Consider the following 18,006-nt stretch of genomic DNA (forward strand, 5'->3'; position numbering starts at 1 on the left):
GTGTTTCTCAGTTCCTATGGTCTGGTCACGCTTGTGGTAGGACAGCCCAGCCATATGAGCCAAACCATGCCCTCAAATTACACACCTAAATTCTCTAAAATTCAGTGGTAGCTATTTATGTGTTGACTGATCACTATTACTATAGCAAAATATCCTTTCAGTTTAGTGGAGTTATTTATAGGGCTGGATTTGTCTGCAAGGACTGTTATATATATTACTGTAATATTGTTTAATGTATAATACATTATTATATGAAAAACTCCATAGGAAAAACATGAATATTCAAGAAGACGCATTTTGGGTTATTAATTTTTTCATTAACTCCTTTACTTACTTATTTCTAGCATTTAACTACTAGCTTTTATTAGTTATGTAATAGTTAAGTTTTATGGACAGACAAGAAAGCAAGAAGGGACATTTAAAAGATAAAGAATTCACTCAAGGTCATTTTCAGAGCTAGGCAAAGTCTGATATTTTCCTGGGCAGCTTATCTCTGTGCTTCTGTCAATGAATTCTATCTGTATCTCCATGAGAGAGCATATATTTTTACTCCCTTGTGATTAGGAAACACCCATATTTGGAATCTAATACCAACTTTATTTTACTGTCACTTTTGGTTTTAACCTTGGCTCTGTCTCTTACTCTGCCCTTGGGCAAATCCTATTCTCTCTGAATTTCAACCTTCTCATATAAAAATGAGAATAGTAATGTCTCCATTGAAAACTTCAAAAGGTTACTGTGATGGTCAAATAAAATGACACTTGTAAAACAAATTTAATCTGTGAGATGCTGTGCAAATATATTATTTAAGTTATCCCTTTTCTTCTATTTTCAATGGAAAAGCTGACCCATGGTAGAAAACTGCTTAGAATATAGTGTTGCACCTAAGATCAGTCATTTTCAACTTTAGGATGAGTTCAGAAGGTCTGGAGTGAGAACCAGGGGTGGGAAAAGATTGAGGGAATGTTCTCAGCATGAACAATTCTAGAATAAGTTTTTCTGATCAATCTCTAAAAATTTATTAGGATATTCTTTCTTGCAGTGAGTAAAAGTTTTTCTTCTTTCCTGAATTGGTTCTAATTTTGATCTCTGGACACACCTGTACATACTTTCTCAGTATTTCCTAAATGAAAACACTTTATTCTGTTACATATTGTCTTGTTAGATTTCCCAATCTTTCTATGGTATCCTAGATCCTTTGTGCATCTTATTTTAGTCAGTTAATCAAATTGAGTTGTCCCCTTGGTTCCAGGTCGTGTTTGAATTTGATAAGCATATTACACCTATGTTTTTACTTATTTATTTTTGGCTACGTTGGGTCTTCATTGCTGCACATGGGCTTTCTCTAGTTGCGGCAAGCAGGGGTTACTCTTTGTAGTGGTGCGTGGGCTTCTCATTGGGAGGCTTCTCTTGTTGCAGAGCGGGGGTTCTAGGAGCGTGGGCTTCAGGAGTTGTGGCATGTGGGCTCAATAGTTGTAGCTCACGGGCTCTAGAGCGCAGGCTCAGTAGTTGTGATGCATGGGCTTCGTTGCTCCGCAGCATGTGGGATCTTCCCAGACCAGGGCTCGAACCCGGGTCCCATGCATTGGCAGGTGGATTCTTAACCACTGCGCCACCAGGGAAGCCCAGATACCTATGTTTTCCTTGCATTTTTTACAGGAGATTAAATGAATGCTGGCATATGCTGGGTCCTGTGCCAGGACTTGGGGAGAATACAAAGATGAGTAAAAATCATGGTACCTGATTGCCATTTAGACTTCTTACCGTCAACCGGAAAGAGAAATAATATACTTTAGTAGCTCAAAGAAAATAGTGATTTCATATGAAACAAGGCTAATGTTGTCCAACTATAAGTCAACAAAGCCCAGGGTTTTAGACAGCCCTCTAAATGTAAAAGAAATCAGGAAATGGCACTAGAATATTTGCTATTACTTTCTTATTTATTTATTATAATTTATTTATTTATTTACTTATTTATTTTAACATCTTTATTGGAGTATAACTGCTTTACAATGGTGTGTTTGTTTCTGATTTATAATAAAGTGAATCAGTTATACATATACATATATCCCCATATCTCCTCCCTCTTGCATCTCCCTCCCACCCTCCCTATCCCACCCTTCTAGATGGTCACAAAGCACCGAGCTGATCTCCCTGTGCTATGCGGCTGCTTCCCACTAGCTATCTATTTGACATTTCGTAGTGTATATATGTCCATGCCACACTCTCAATTCGTCCCAGCTTCCCCTTCCCCTTCCCTGTGTCCAAAAGTCCATTCTCTACATCTGAGTCTTTACTCCTGTCCTGCCTCTAGGTTTTTCAGAACCATTTTATTTTATTTTTTATTAGATTCCATATATGTGTGTTAGCATACGGTATTTGTTTTTCTCTTTCTGACATACTTTACTCTGTATGACAGACTCTAGGTCCATCCACTTCACTACAAATAACTCAATTTTGTTTCTTTTTATGGCTGAGTAATATTCCATTGTATATATGTGCCATATCTTCTTTATCCATTCATCTGTCAATGGACACTTAGGTTGCTTCCATGTCCTGGCTATTGTAAACAGTGCTGCAGTGAACATTGTGGTACATGGCTCTTTTTGAATTGTGGTTTTCTCCAGGTATATGCCCAGTAGTGGGATTGCTGGGTTGTATGGTAATTCTATTTTTAGTTTTTTAAGGAACCTCCATACTCTTCTCCACAGTGGATGTATCAATTTACGTTCCCACCAACAGTGCAAGAGGGTTCCCTTTTCTCCACAACCTCTCCAGCATTTATTGTTTGTAGATTTTTTGATGATGGCCATTCTCACTGGTGTGAGCTTATACCTCATTGTAGTTTTGATTTGCATTTCTCTAACGATTAGTGATGTTGAGTATTCTTTCATGTGTTTGTTGGCAATCTGTATATCTTCTTTGGAGAAATGTCTGTTTATGTCTTCTGCCCATTTTTGGATTGGGTTATTTGGTTTCTTGATATTGAGGTACATGATCTGCTTGTAAATTTTGGAGGTTAATCCTTTGTCAGCTGCTTCATTTGCAAATACTTTCTCCCATTCTGAGGGTCGCCTTTTTGTCTTGTTTATAGTTTCCTTTGCTGTGCAAAAGCTTTTAAGTTTCATTAGGTCCCATTTGTTTATTTTTATTTTTATTTCCATTTCTCTAGGAGGTGGGTCAAAAAGGTTCTTGCTGTGATTTATCTCATACAGTGTTCTGCCTATGTTTTCCTCTAAAAGTTTAATAGTGTCTGACCTTACATATAGCTCTTCAATCCATTTTGAGTTTATTTTTGTGTATGGTGTTAGGGAGTGTTCTAATTTCATTCTTTTACATGTAGCTCTCCAGTTTTCCAGCACCACTTATTGAAAAGGCTGTTTTTTCTCCATTGTATATTCTTGCCTCCTTTATTAAAAATAAGGTGACCATATGTGGGTGGGTTTATCTCTGGGCTTTCTATCCTGTTCCATTGATCTATTTATCTGTTTTTGTGCCAGTACCATACTCTCTTGATTACTGTAGATTTGTAGTATAGTCTGAAGTCAGGGAGCCTGATTTGTCCAGCTCCATTTTTCTTTCTCAAGATAGCCTTGACTATTCGGGGTCTTTTGTGTTTCCATACAAATTGTGGAAGTTTTTGTTCTAGTTCTGTGAAAAATGCCATTGGTAGATTGATAAGGATTGCATTGAATCTCTAGATTGCTTTGGGTAGTATAGTCATTTTCACAGTATTGATTCTTCCTATCCACGAACATGGTATATCTCTCCATCTGTTGATATCATCTTTAATTTCTACCATCATTGTATTATAGTTTTCTGTGTACAGGTCTTTTCTCTCCTTAAGTAGGTTTATTCCTAGGCATTTTATTCTTTTTGTTGCAATGGTAAATGGGAGTGTTTCCTTAGTTTGTGTTTCAGATTTTCTGTCATTAGTGTATAGGAATGCAAGAGATTCCTGTGCATTAATTTTGTATTCTGCTACTTTACCAAATTCACTAATTAGCACTAGTAGTTTTCTAGTGGCATCTTTAGGATTCTCTATGTATAGTATCACGTCATCTGCAAACAGTGACAGCTTTACTTCTTCTTTTCCAATTTGGATTCCCTTTATTTCTTTTTCTTCTCTGATTGCTGTGGCTAAAACTTCCAAAATTATATTGAATAATAGTGGTGAGAGTGGGTAACATTGTCTTGTTCCTGATCTTAGTGGAAATGGTCGCAGTTTTTCACCATTGAGAATGATGGTGGCTGGGGGTTTGTCATATATGACCTTTATTATGTTGAGGTAAGTTACCTCTATGCCTACTTTCTGGAGAGTTTTTATCATAAATGGCTGTTGAATTTTGTTGAAAGCTTTTTCTGCATCTGTTGAGACGATCATATGGTTTTTCTCCTTCAATTTGTTAATATGGTTTATCACATTGATTGATTTACGTAGAATGAAGATTCCTTGCATTCCTGGGATAAACTCCACTTGATTATGGTGTATCATCTTTTTAATGTGCTGTTGGATTCTTTTTTCCAGTATTTTGTCGAGGATTTTTGCATCTATGTTCATCAGTGATATTGGCCTGTAGTTTTCTTTCTTTGTGACTTCTTCATCTGGTTTTGGTATCAGGGTGATGGTGGCCTCATAGAATGAGTTTGGGAGTGTTCCTCCCTCTGCTATATTTTGGAAGAGTTTGAAAAACATAGGTGTTAGCTCTTCTCTAAATGTTTGATAGACTTTGCCTGTGAAGCCATCTGGTCCTGTGCTTTTGTTTGTTGGAAGATTTTTAATCACAGTCTCAATTTCAGTGCTTGTGATTGGTCTGTTTATACCTTCTATTTCTTCCTGGTTCAGTCTTGGAAGTTGTGCTTTTCGAAGAATTTGTCCATTTCTTCCAGGTTGTCCATTTTATTGGCATATAGTTGCTTGTAGTATTCTCTCATGATCCTTTGTATTTCTGCAGTGTCAGTTGTTACTTCTCCTTTTTCATTTCTAATTCTATTGATTTGAGTCTTCTCGCTTTTTTTCTTGATGAGTCTGGCTAATGGTTTATCAATTTTGTTTATCTTCTCGAAGAACCAGCTTTTAGTTTTATTTATCTTTGCTATCGTTTCCTTCATTTCTTTTTCATTTATTTCTGATCTGATCTTTATGATTTCTTTCCTTCTGCTAACTTTGGGGTTTTTTTGTTCTTCTTTCTCTAATTGCTTTAGGTGTAAGGTTAGGTTGTTTATTTGAGATGTTTCTTGTTTCTTGAGGTAGGATTTTACTGCTATAAACTTCCCACTTAGAACTGCTTTTGCTGTGTCCCATAGGTTTTGGGTCATCCTGTTTTTATTGTCATTTGTTTCTAGGTATTTTTTGATTTCCTGTTTGATTTCTTCAGTGATCTCTTGGTTATTAAGTAGTGTATTGTGTAGCCTCCATGTGTTTGTATTTTTTACAGATTTTTTCCTATAATTGATATCTAGTCTCATAGCGTTGTGGTCAGTAAAGATACTTGATACGATTTCAATTTTCTTAAATTTGCCAAGGCTTGATTTGTGACCCAAGATATGATCTATCCTGGAGACTGTTCCATGAGCACTTGAGAAGATCGTGTATTCTGTTGTTTTTGGATGGAATGTCATATAAATATCAGTTAAGTCCATCTGTTTAATGTATCATTTAAAGCTTGTGTTTCCTTATTTATTTTCATTTTGGATGATCTGTCCATTGGTGAAAGTGGGGTGTTAAAGTCCCCTACTATGATTGTGTTGCTGTCGATTTCCCCTTTTATGGCTGTTAGTATTTGTCTTATGTATTGAGGTGCTCCTATGTTGGGTGCATAAATATTTACAATTGCTATGTCTTCTTCTTGGATTGATCCCTTGATCATTATGTAGTATCCTTCTTTGTCTCTTGTAATAGTCTTTATTTTAAAGTCTATTTTGCCTGATATGAGAATTGCTACTCCAGCTTTCTTTTGATTTCCATTTGCATGGAATATCTTTTTCCATCCCCTCACTTTCAGTCTGTACGTGTCCCTAGGTCTGAAGTGGGTCTCTTGTAGACAACATATGTGTGGGTCTTGTTTTTGTATCCATTCAGCCAGTCTGTGTCTTTTGGTGGGAGCATTTAATCCATTTACGTTTAAGGTGATTATCAGTATGTGTTTCCATATTACCAATTTCCTAATTGTTTTGGGTTTGTTATTGTAGGTCTTCTCCTTCTGTTTTGTTTCCTGCCTAGAGAAGTTGCTTTAGCATTTGTTGTAAAGCTGGTTTGGTGGTGCTGAGTCCTCTTAGCTTTTGCTTGTCTGTAAAGGTTTTCATTTCTCCATCGAATCTGAATGCGATCTTTGCTTGGTAGAATAATCTTGGTTGTAGGTTTTTCCCTTGCATCACTTTCAATATGTACTGCTACACCCTTCTGGCTTGCAGAGTTTCTACTGAAAGATCAGCTTTAACCTTATGGGGATTCCCTGGTATGCTATTTGTTGCTTTTCCCTTGCTGCTTTTAATATTTTTCCTTTGTATTTAATTTTTGTTAGTTTGATTAATATGTGTCTTGGCATGTTTCTCCTTGGATTTATCCTGTATGGGACTGTCTGCGCTTCGTGGACTTTATTGACTATTTCCTTTCCCATATTAGGGAAGTTTTCAACTAAAATCTCCTCAAATATTTTCTCAGTCCGTTTCTTTTTTTCTTCTTCTGGGACCCCTGTAATTCAAATGTTGTTGTGTTTAATGTTGTCCAAGAGGTCTTTGAGACTGTCCTCAATTCTTTTCATTCTTTTTTCTTTATTCTGCTCTGCGGTAGTTATTTCCACTATTTTATCTTCCAGGTCACTTATCCGTTCTTCTGCCTCAGTTACTCTGCTATTGATTCCTTCTAGAGAATTTTTAATTTCATTTATTGTGTAGTTCATCATTGTTTGTTTGCTCTTTACTTCTTCTAGGTCCTTGTTAAACGTTTCTTGTATTTTCTCCATTCTATTTCCAAGATTTTGGATCATCTTTACTATTATTACTCTGAATTCTTTTTCAGGTTGATTGCCTACTTCCTCTTTATTTGGTCTGGTGGTTTCTTACCTTGCTCCTTCATCTGCTGTGTGTTTCTCTGTCTTCTCATTTTGCTTAACTTACTGTGTTTGGGGTCTCCTTTTTGCAGGCTGCAGGTTCGTTGTTCCTGTTGTTTTTGGTGTCTGCCCCCATGGCTAAGGTTGGTACAGTGGGTTGTGTAGGCTTCCTGGTGGAGGGGAGTGGTTCCTGTGTTCTGGTGGATGAGGCTGGATCTTCTCCCTCTGGGGGGCAGGATTACGTCTAGTGGTGTGTTTTGGGGTGTCTGTGACCTTATTATGATATTAGGTGGCCTCTCTGTTAATGGGTGGGGTTGTGTTCCTCTCTTGCTAGTTGTTTGGCACAGGGGTTCAATACTGTAGCTTGCTGGTCATTGAGCAGAGCTGGGTCTTAGCATTGATATGGAGATCTCTGGGAGAGCTTTTGCTGTTTGATATCATGAGGAGCCAGGAGGACTCTGTTGTACCAATGTCCTGAACTCGGCTCTCCCACCTCAGAGGCACAGGCCTGACACCTGGCTGGAGCACCAAGACCCTGTCAGCCACACAACTCAGAAGAGAAGTGAGAAAAAAAGAAAGAAAGAAAGAAAAAAATGAAATAAAATAAAGTTATTAAAATAAAAAATAAAAAATAATTATTAAAATTAAAAAAATTAAAAAGTAATAAAGAAAAGGAAAAAAAAAAGAAAGAAGAGAGCAACCAAACCCAAAAACAAATCCACCAATGATAACAAGTGCTAAAAACTATACTAAAACAAACAAAAACAAACAAACATAAAAAACGGACAGGCAGAACCCTAGGACAAATGGTAAAAGCAAAACTATGCAGACAAAATCACACAAAGAAGAATTCAGATACACACTCACAAAGAGAGAAAAAGGAAAAAGAAAAATATATCTATATATCTATAAAAAAAAGGAGGAAGAGAGCAACCAAATCAATAAACAAGTTTACCGATGATAATAAACTCTAAATACTAGACTAAGATAAACATAAAACCAGAAACAAATTTGATGCAGAAAGCAAACCCCAAGTCTACAGTTACTCCCAAAGTCCACTGCCTAAATTTTGGGATAATTCGTTGTCTATTCAGGTATTCCACAGATGCAGGGTACATCAAGTTGATTGTAGAGATTTAATCCACTGCTCCTGAGGCTGCTGGGAGGGATTTCCCTTTCTCTTCTTTGTTCACACAGCTCCCGGGGTTCAGCCTTGGATGTGGACCCGCCTCTGCGTGTAGGTCACCTGAGGGTGTCTGTTCTTCGCTCACACAGGACGGGGTTAAAGGAGCAGCTGCTTCGGGGGCTCTGGCTTGCTCAGGCCGGGGGGAGGGAGGGGTACGGAGGAGGCGGGGCGAGCCTGCGGCGGCAGAGGCCGGCGTGACGTTGCACCAGCCTGAGGTGCACCGTGCGTTCTCCCGGGGAAGTTGTCCCTGGATCACGGGACCCTGGCAGTGGCGGGCTGCACAGGCTCCCGGGAGGGGAGGTGTGGAGAGTGACCTGTGCTTGCACACAGGCTTCTTGGTGGCGGCAGCAGCAGCCTTAGTGTCTCATGCCATCTCTGGTGTCCGTGCTGATAGCCGCGGCTCGTGCCCATCTCTGGAGCTCTTTTATGTGGTGCTCTGAATCCCCTCCCCTCGCGCACCCTGAAACAATTGTCTCTTGCCACTTAGGCAGTTCCAGACTTTTTCCCGGACTCCCTCCCGGCTAGCTGTGGCGCGCTAACCCCCTTCAGGCTGTGTTCATGCCGCCAACCCCAGTCCTCTCCCTGCGATCCGACCGAAGCCCGAGCCTCAGCTCCCAGCCCCCGCCCGCCCCAGTGGGGGAGCAGACAAGCCTCTCGGGCTGGTGAGTGCTGGTCGGCGCCGAGCCTCCGTGCGGGAATCTCTCCGCTTTGCCCCCCGCACCCCTGTGGCTGCGCTCTCCTCCGTGGCTTCCCTGCCTCCCACCCCCATCTCTGCCAGTGAAGGGGCTTCTAGTGTGTGGAAACCTTTCCTCCTTCACAGCTCCCTCCCGGAGGTGCAGGTACCATCCCTATTCTTTTGTCTCTGTTTTTTCTTTTTTCTTTTGCCCTACCCAGGTACGTGGGGAGTTTCTTGCCTTTTGGGAGGTCTGAGGTCTCCTGCCAGCGTTCAGTAGGTGTCCTGTAGGAGTTGCTCCACATGTAGATGTATTTCTGATGTATTTGTGGGGAGGAAGGTGATCTCCATGTTACTCCTCTGCCGTCTTGTTCTGAGAGAGCTATTACTTTCTTTTGTTGGTGTTTGATCCAATTTCTTCTTATAGACAGAATTTAAAGATATTTTCTAAGAAAGGTATTTGTGTTCCTCAAAAATTGTAGCATTGATATTTTCTAAATATAAAATTTGGCAAGTTCTGGGTTGCCTAAGAAGCTTCAGTGAGGCTGTTAAGTAAGCTAGAATAATGGAGTAAAAAAAAAAAATAAAGAAATCAAAGTGGATTGGGGATTTCTTTGGTAAGGGGAAGAAAGACACTAGTAGAACAAAGGACAATATATTCACTAGAAGGTAAAGAGAGAGTAGGAGAGAGAGAGAGAGAGAAACAGAGAGAGACAGACAAAGAGAGAAACCAGAATTGAGAACTGAGAGATGGGAAGAGACAGCCCTGATTGTACCGGGTCAAGTTGCATCTGAAGACTGATGTCTCCTGGATTTTTTATTTTCTCCGTGGTTGTCCTTAGAATGATCTTAGAAGCTGTCACTGAAGGTTAAGACACATGAGAGAATTTAATCAGAAGATTTTAATATTTTTAAGGGTGGTAAAGCTAGCTGATGAGAATAACATAAAGTAATGCAGGATTTCTTCCAATTAAAAGAATGTCGAAATCCCATGCCATGGCTTTAATATCTTTGTAGAGATGCACAGTTTCAGAATGTCTGGTTCACATTATGGTCTCTGGTGCCTCCTGGGGTTGTGCATGTGCTATGTGTCATGCAGTATTAGAGCTGCAAGAGAGACACATAAATACTTCTAGAGAGCTGAAAAACACAAGACCATCAGATCATTTAAGGAAGTTAATTTCGTGTGTGTGTGTATACACATACATACATCTACATATATATCCAGTATATGCACACACACACATACATATACACTATGTTGTTGTGTATCATGTATATATAGATATCCACTGTTCACTCTGAGAAGTAGTAGTTTATCTGAAAGGCTTTAGTTTTCTGGGATAAGGTGGAAGAGTTAGGAAATGATAAGATTTAACCCAAAGACATGAACTCTGTGGACTTCTAAGCAGATCCCATGACACATTAGTCATAAAAATAAGTTTAGCTTAGTTTTTAGAGTCCTGACAAAAATGACCCTGGATAATTACAATTCCAGATGTCACACCTGAGACAAAACCTCGGGTTTTCAAGCCACCTTAACCTCACCAACTGAGAAGGTGCTTGCCTCCTAGGGGATAAATGTCTTTAACTCCAAGGAGAACTGAAACTCTAGCTCTGAGAATTAAGCATAGAGGGATGAAGCAACCAAACGTACGGGACTGCAGTTTTTGGTGGTGAAATATTATTTGTGCAGATTTCAGCAGTTTAAGCTTTTAAAAAAACTTATGGAGATATTATCCTGGTAGAGTAACAAATGAGTAACTGAGTAACGAATGCTTAAACTTCTGATTGTTAGTTGAAGTCTTATAATATTATAAAATAAGATTTGACCACATAAAACATCTCAAAGCTTGTATTTATAAGCATGTCTTTATGAGAATTACTGAGGTGCATAGGAAGGTTTCTCTAATCATCTGGGTGTCCTTCAAAAGGAAATTAAATTTATTACATTTGTAATTACAGTTTTAAAATATTGAAGGGAAATATACATAATTACATTGTAAAATCTCTATTGCCAATGATTATTAAAATAGGCTCAATTAATACATAGAATAATAAGATTTATGAATTGAACAGAAAGATTAAGGAAGAAGTGTTTTGAATTGGTAACTTTAAAAAGGGGAATAATAATATACCAAGGTTCCCAGTGAATAATTGTTTTGGCTCAAAAATCCACCCTCTAGGACATCCAAAAAACTCAGCTTGACAATATAGCTATGCTTAAAGTCAAAACCATCCTTGGACTTTTCAGTTAAAGTGTAAGTTACTCTGAGTTGGTTATCTAAGACTTGGAATAGAACATGTTTTGACTAATACAGCAGATTTGAGGAGACTTTGGAATGCCGGGGGGGAAGAAAGAAAGACTTTGGGAGGTATGATGGGTTTTTAAGAGTATTTGGGGGAAATAGGATTTTTTAAAAGTCATGCTGTATATTTGAAGAAAATTCCACATCGAGACAGAGCAATATTAGACAACTGTTCTTTGAAGGTTGTAGAGAAAATTTGGAAAATGCCAAAATATGTAAATTATTCAGTCATAATCCCACCACCCAGAAATAACTAGTTAATATACCTGTGTCTTTTCTTCTAGTCTTTTACTATTTCTATGTATGTATACTTGTGTGCTTGTATAAAAATGTAATGATGACAATATATATCAATATATCTATTCTATCTCTTTCTGTATATTTGATACATCTTATATACACACACACAGTTTTGTATCCTACTCTTTCAGTGAACTTCACATTGTAAAATATTTTAAAATCTATATTTCAAAACTCTTTTTTTTTTTTTTGGCTTGAGACTACCCTGGTTTTAAAAATAAAGTCTAATTCCTGCTATTCCATATTAAGCAGATAAAGTGATCTAAATTCTCTACAGGCCTTCGAGCCTGATTTCAAACATTTATCTATATCTCATGGAGTTCGACTGCCTGGGCTTTTAGGTTCCAAGACACGTGGACATATGTTAGACGTGATAAGACACAGGTAAGGCACTTTGGTCCTTGATTCAGGTACCACTTCCTCCCCCTTTCCTGCCACTCACAACTAGGGCTGCCAGATAAAATACAAGATGCTCAGTTCAAGTTGAATTTCATATAAACAACAGATAATTTTTTAACAGAAGTATCTCCATGCAATAGTTGACACATACTTATACTAAAATATTATTCATTAGTTTTGTGAAATTTAAGTTTAACTGGGTATACTCTATTTTTATTTGCTCAATCTGACAACCCTACCCACAACCCTGCCAGTTGCATCAAGTTGAAGCAGAGATGGGTCTCAGAGTCCTGGTTAACATGTCCCTCTCTGGTCCACTTCCAATTCTCCCTTGTCCCTTATGCATTCTCAATAACAGTAAGAAAGCCCCTGGTCAAAGTAAAAGGCAATGAGATCCTGACCTAGAGTGGTTATAAGAGGAATGGGAAAGAAGAAACAGGTAAGAAGTATTTTGGATATAGAATTGAGAGAGTAAAGATTCAAGGATGACTCAAGATTTTCACTCGAGGCATGTAGGACAATGATTACGCCATTGAGTGTGACAGGAGAATCAGGAGGCAGGGCCATTTTAAAACCAGCATGATCAGCTCTGTGCTTTGTGACCACCTAGAGGGGTGGGATAGGGAGGGTGGGAGGGAGGGAGACACAAGAGGGAAGAGATATGGGAACATATGTATATGTATAACTGATTTACTTTGTTATAAAGCAGAAACTAACACACCATTGTAAAGCAATTATACTCCAATAAAGATGTTAAAAAACAAACCAAAAAAAAAAAAAAAAACCAGCATGACATCGAGTTGAAGACGATTGATTATCAGGTAACTTGTTCAACACAGGTCCCACTCCCAAGGTTTTGCCTTATAACAAATTATTGAGGATTTGATTGGAACTGTTTCAGAAAAGAATCCTTTTTTAAACTTTTTAACACTTGGAAGAACACAGACCACAAGAGTTGGTTTGATGTATTCTTCCTGCTTATCCCCCACTCCTGACCAACCCTTATCCTTTTTCTACATCAACTGAAATAAACAGGGGTTTTAAATAAGGATGTTTCTAGAAAGTATCTGAATTGTGACAACCAGGATTTTTATTTCAAAAATCATTAAAAACACTCCTCAGAGCTCAATGAAGAATGCACCCACTATTAAGATAAAAAAGGAGGTTTTATGAGATTAGGTTCCAGCTGGCCTGTGTGACTGGACTCAGAGATTTACTCAGTAGATTTATGTAACCAGAAGGGCAACTGTCATGACACATGGAAAGAATAATGTTACATATAAGTGTCTACTCCTCACCAGCCCCCCCATCAAAACCTGATGATTAAATAAAATATTGATGCCTAACATAGCTAAAGAGTAGGGAAAGGGAATAATTCATTTATTTATATAACCTTTTTGGAGGGCATTTTAGCAAAATTAATTAAGCATATTAAAAATATGCCCATAACCTAGAAATACCCATTTAAAAATTAAATTAAGAACATAATCAGAACATATACAAAGATGTTTATATAAAGATGTTCATAGCAGCATTGTTTCGAATAAATATTAACAAAAAAAAAAAAAAAAACGAATGCAGAAGTATCAGCGGTAACATGTTACAAAAGCCTTATTTTAAATTACTTCTAAAAAAGAAAGGACTTCCCTGGTGGTGGAGTGGTTAAGAATCCACTTGCCAATACAGGGGACACGGGTTTGATCCCTGGTCTGGGAAGATCCCACACACACACACAAAAAAAAACAACAAAAAAACCTCCTTACTGTCCATTAATAATAGATTAGTTAAATAATAATTATATATTTCCATATAATAGAATTTTATCTGGACTTTACATATTAAATAGTAAATGACTTAGCAAAAGTATCACAATATTAAATTTTTAAAAGTTATAAAATATTAAGCCCACAGTATTTTTGCAATTTTCCTAAAAATAATATCAGCATATTTTCCAAGGCATGGGAGTGGAAGAGATCATTAAAGGAAGGAAAATATTGAAAAGAGGGGCCAGGATACTTCCCCAAGACTACTGAGATCGAAAGGCCGCATTGGGAGAGAAATTGGTGAAAAGTGAGAAAATGTGGTCAGAACAGGTCAATGAAAAATGGCAAAAGGCACTAAATTAAAGAAGGTGTTTTACGAAGAGGATGGTGGCAAAAAGTCTGCACAATTTCAGAAAGAGTAGGAAAAGGATTATGAAACATTTCAAAAAAGATCAAGTAAGAAGAGAAATAGGTAAAATAATTAACAGTGTCTAGGGAAAGGAGATTTTAAATAGAGTAGTAGAGATATAAACTTGATTGAATAATAAACAAGATAAGGGAAATGATAGAGTGTTTGTAAAACCGAAGAACCAAGTGGTATTTAAGTCTCTCTAATACACTGTTGCTTTATAATGGGGAAAACTCCAGAATTTAAGATCTTGAAAAATATTTGTTAAAATGTGAAAGTTAAATTATAAAAAATACATAAATATTCATAGAAAAACTGGAAGAATATGAAACAAAGTGTTAATAGTGATTATCTGTGTGGCAAGATAAGTGGTTTTTATTTTCTTCCACGTATTTTTATTTTCCAATTTACTACAAATATCACGTATTGCCTTTGAAATTAAAAAAATACGCAATTTAATAAACAACTGTATAAAATTATGGATTAGTATTGCATGCCTTTAAATTTCAACTTTGGTGGTGGAGGGGAAATCCTATTAAAACCATTTGTTTATTGTTTTAAAAAACGGGAAGTGTATTAGCAGGAAAGAACTTCGTTCTTCAAGCCTAGGAGACTACTAAAATTTTTGCATTTGTAGGGTTGATCTAAGTTTGGGTTCATCTAATCTTGTAAAAAAAGTGACCTCTAGTTTTTAAAGCTATATTTTAAAAGGTCTCTAAAATGCTGGAAAAATTTTTTTGGACATAAAAATTGCTCTTTAAATAACACTTGATGTCCTGTGTATAAAGGAACTAGAAATGTAGATTTGGAACTTAGAAGCAAAAATGCTTTGCAAAATAACTTTTAGGTTCTATTCAGGCCTTTTGAAAAAATAGCTTTAAAAAGTGAAAGTAACCTACAATGAAAGTTACTCTAACTTGTAACTTAATGCAAAGTATCTAAAAGCAAAATTCAACCCTTTTACATGATTGCCATAGACCAAGTAGTTCCCCATGAATCTCCTCAGTCTCAAATCAAATGAAAATGCTCTTAAACCAAACTATAATGACTCTTAAAATAGAAAGTTTCTTGAGTTTATGGGGAACCACAACCTTTCAACCACCCAAAAAGCATTCTACAAGTAGGAATAGGCATCTATTTTGGGTGAAGTATTTTGAGTCCAAATCTTAAGGACAATGCTCAAGTTCTTCCTTCGGGCATTTCTGGGGTGGTGTAGGAAGAACTAACATTGTGTGTGGTCTGCGTTTCTGCAGTAATGACAAATCACTGAAAAGATCTGGAAGGGGAGCAGATAATGCACTCAGATCTCACTTGTGTCAGTGTTCTCCAGGCAATGAAATCTTCGAGGGATGACACAAACGGAATTACTTGGACTTATTTTGTTAATTTTAGTGGGTATCAGTGTGATATCATCCCCCTGAAGTCTTCTAGGGAGGACCGATTACTCATTTTAAACAACTGTTTGCCCAAGTACATTACTCTTAAACTCACCCTTTACCATTGCCTTGTTTTATGGTTGCACGTGATACTGCCGATTCTTTGTTTCTGAGCCAGTCTTCCTGTTAACAGCAGGGCTTATATTTGAGCTGTTTCTGGAGGAGATGACTTGACACATGGCTTCAATCTCCCTTCTCCGGCAGCTTGTGAAGCCAGCCAGTTGGCAGATTCCAGGTCTATAGCAGAAATATGGGCTGCTATGCTTGCACTGAGCTGGGTTTCTGTTGTTATAGCAAAAATAAGCTTCCCACAACATGTGAAATAGTATAAGAGAAGAAAAGAAGTAAGGTGGGGATGGAAGAGGTGAGGGGTACATGGAGGCATTTATAGATGATGAGATATGGAAAATAATACAGAGCTGATACTGTCAAGTGTATCTGGGCCGTTATTGGGTAAGTATGGGCAGTTATCACCATTTCTGTTTGTGGAGTGTAGTGTCGGTTCAAAATCTGGTGTTGTTGCAATAGTTGATTCTCTCAGGCTTCAATAATTTTTTCCAAGATGGAGATTATAAAAAATACATTTTTCCGTTTCCATGTTTCTTTGTATGGATGAAGTAAAAATGGAGTTCAAATTTAGTTTCACTGTTAAATATATGATATTAGGCAATTAATTTATCTTCTTGGACTTTAATTTTTCCTATCTGTACAATGAAACTTTGAGGTAGATGATCTCCAAGATCTGTATTTACTCTCAAATTTGAAATTTATCATTCCCAGTATTGGCCTGTCCCACCTAGAACAGAGGTTCCTGTTCTCAATCCTAATAACCTGAAAGGCTGACTTGAAATGTTTGCTCTTATTTTAGGCAGATTCCCCTCTTGTGACTAAGGACCCCTCTCCTCAGGGTTTGAGGCTTAAAAGTCTCTTAGTTCAAGTATGTCTGGGAACAAAAATGATTTTTTCTTACAATTAAAGACCTTGCTTCTTCATAGAACTTTGTAAATATTGAAAGGGAGAATGTTTTGAGATATGATAGTATTTACTTTGAAACCATAACCTCTATAAGTGAGCATGGTGATATTCTACATTATGTTTATTAAGGTAACAAAATAATGTGACAAATTGTTGAAAATCTTAAGTCAAAGCTATTGTTGCCTGGAATCAATAGGGTCAGAATTTGTTAGAGAAATACATTTAGATACTTTGGCATGATTTACTTATTTGTTTAACAAATATTTATTGAGTACCTATTATGTAACAAGCACTTTTCTCAGTGTTTGGAATGTATCAGTGAAAAAACAGACAATGATCTCTGTGCTCATGGAGCTTACATTCTATTTGTTTTATTAGCTGCTAAGGAACATGAGTTATTTAACAGATTTGAAATAATTTTTTTTTTCAGAAGAAAAATTGGTAGCTAAAGTGTAACTCATAATTATTCTCCACTTTATTACTTCCAAAAAAATACGACATGCTCTTTCTCCAAACATCTTGATAACTTGCTAAAGTCACGCATGTTCTCAAATAGCCTGTAAATAGGTTGTATTAAATAATAAAAATGACAGTGGTGTTCTCTTTTGGGTTAATTTTAGTGTGTCTCAGTATCATAAGAAGATTACGTTTGGACAATTGGAGGATAGAGCTACAAATATTTCCCTAACAACACAACATACAATAAAACAGAAGCAAAGAAGCAAATAATCATATAAGTAACAGGAAACTTATTTTTTGTGAAGTTATTAATCTGGTAGTAGTTCTCTCTTATCTAGATAAATAATTTAAACACAGTGTTCAATTTGCCAATCCTTTGGATAGCATCAAACTATTAAACACATTTCATGTTATGCCGATTTTATTTGATTAGTTATAATTATGTCATATAAATAGAGATCAATAGCATCTTGGTTGCACAACACTTTTTAAAAATACTTTATTAAAATGATTTTTTCAGCAATAGAATACTGATAATTCATTTCACTAAACGTTATGGATAGATTTTTCTTTCTCCTAAAATTCTGACACGCATTTTCATTTATCAATATTTTGCCAAGAGCTAAGCAGCTGTACATATTTGGAAGTAAAAAGCAGAGCAACTTCCTTTAAAAATTTTTTTGGAATTTGAAATTTCCTTAACAATCTCTGTGGTTCATATTGAAAATAAAATTTGATGGCTTCTTTTTAAATGCTCTTTTACTCTGTCAGTACTTGACAATGAACCATTTTTATGAATTCCATCACTGTTTTCTCTAGGGATTATATAAAGACTAGGCATCGGTATTATTCTTGGTACTAATTGCCTGAGAAATTAATTGGCAGGTTGGGTATTTGTTTATGAATTGATGACCCAGAGTTAGCCTCGACATCCAGGATCTAGTATTGATACTTCATGAAATATTGCAGAAATATTTGGAAATTTCCTGGACTATTGTTTCTGCCTCAAAAAGATTTCATCATATGCTGACAAAAAGTATGGCAA

At 36.9% G+C, this 18,006-nt stretch overlaps 1 long non-coding RNA gene across 1 annotated transcript in view; it reads left to right on the forward strand.

Moving 5' to 3' along the window:
• Positions 1–8,906: 8,906 nt before the first annotated feature.
• The window catches only part of LOC309634725, a 93,712-nt gene continuing 84,612 nt past the window's right edge, over positions 8,907–18,006 (forward strand). Inside the window, exon 1 of the long non-coding RNA XR_014248375.1 lies at positions 8,907–9,077. This is a non-coding gene — a long non-coding RNA (uncharacterized lncRNA). The remainder of the gene's footprint in view (positions 9,078–18,006) is intronic.

The sequence above is a fragment of the Balaenoptera borealis genome (assembly GCF_965194805.1).
Source record: "Balaenoptera borealis genome assembly, chromosome: 9".
NCBI lineage: Eukaryota > Metazoa > Chordata > Mammalia > Artiodactyla > Balaenopteridae > Balaenoptera > Balaenoptera borealis.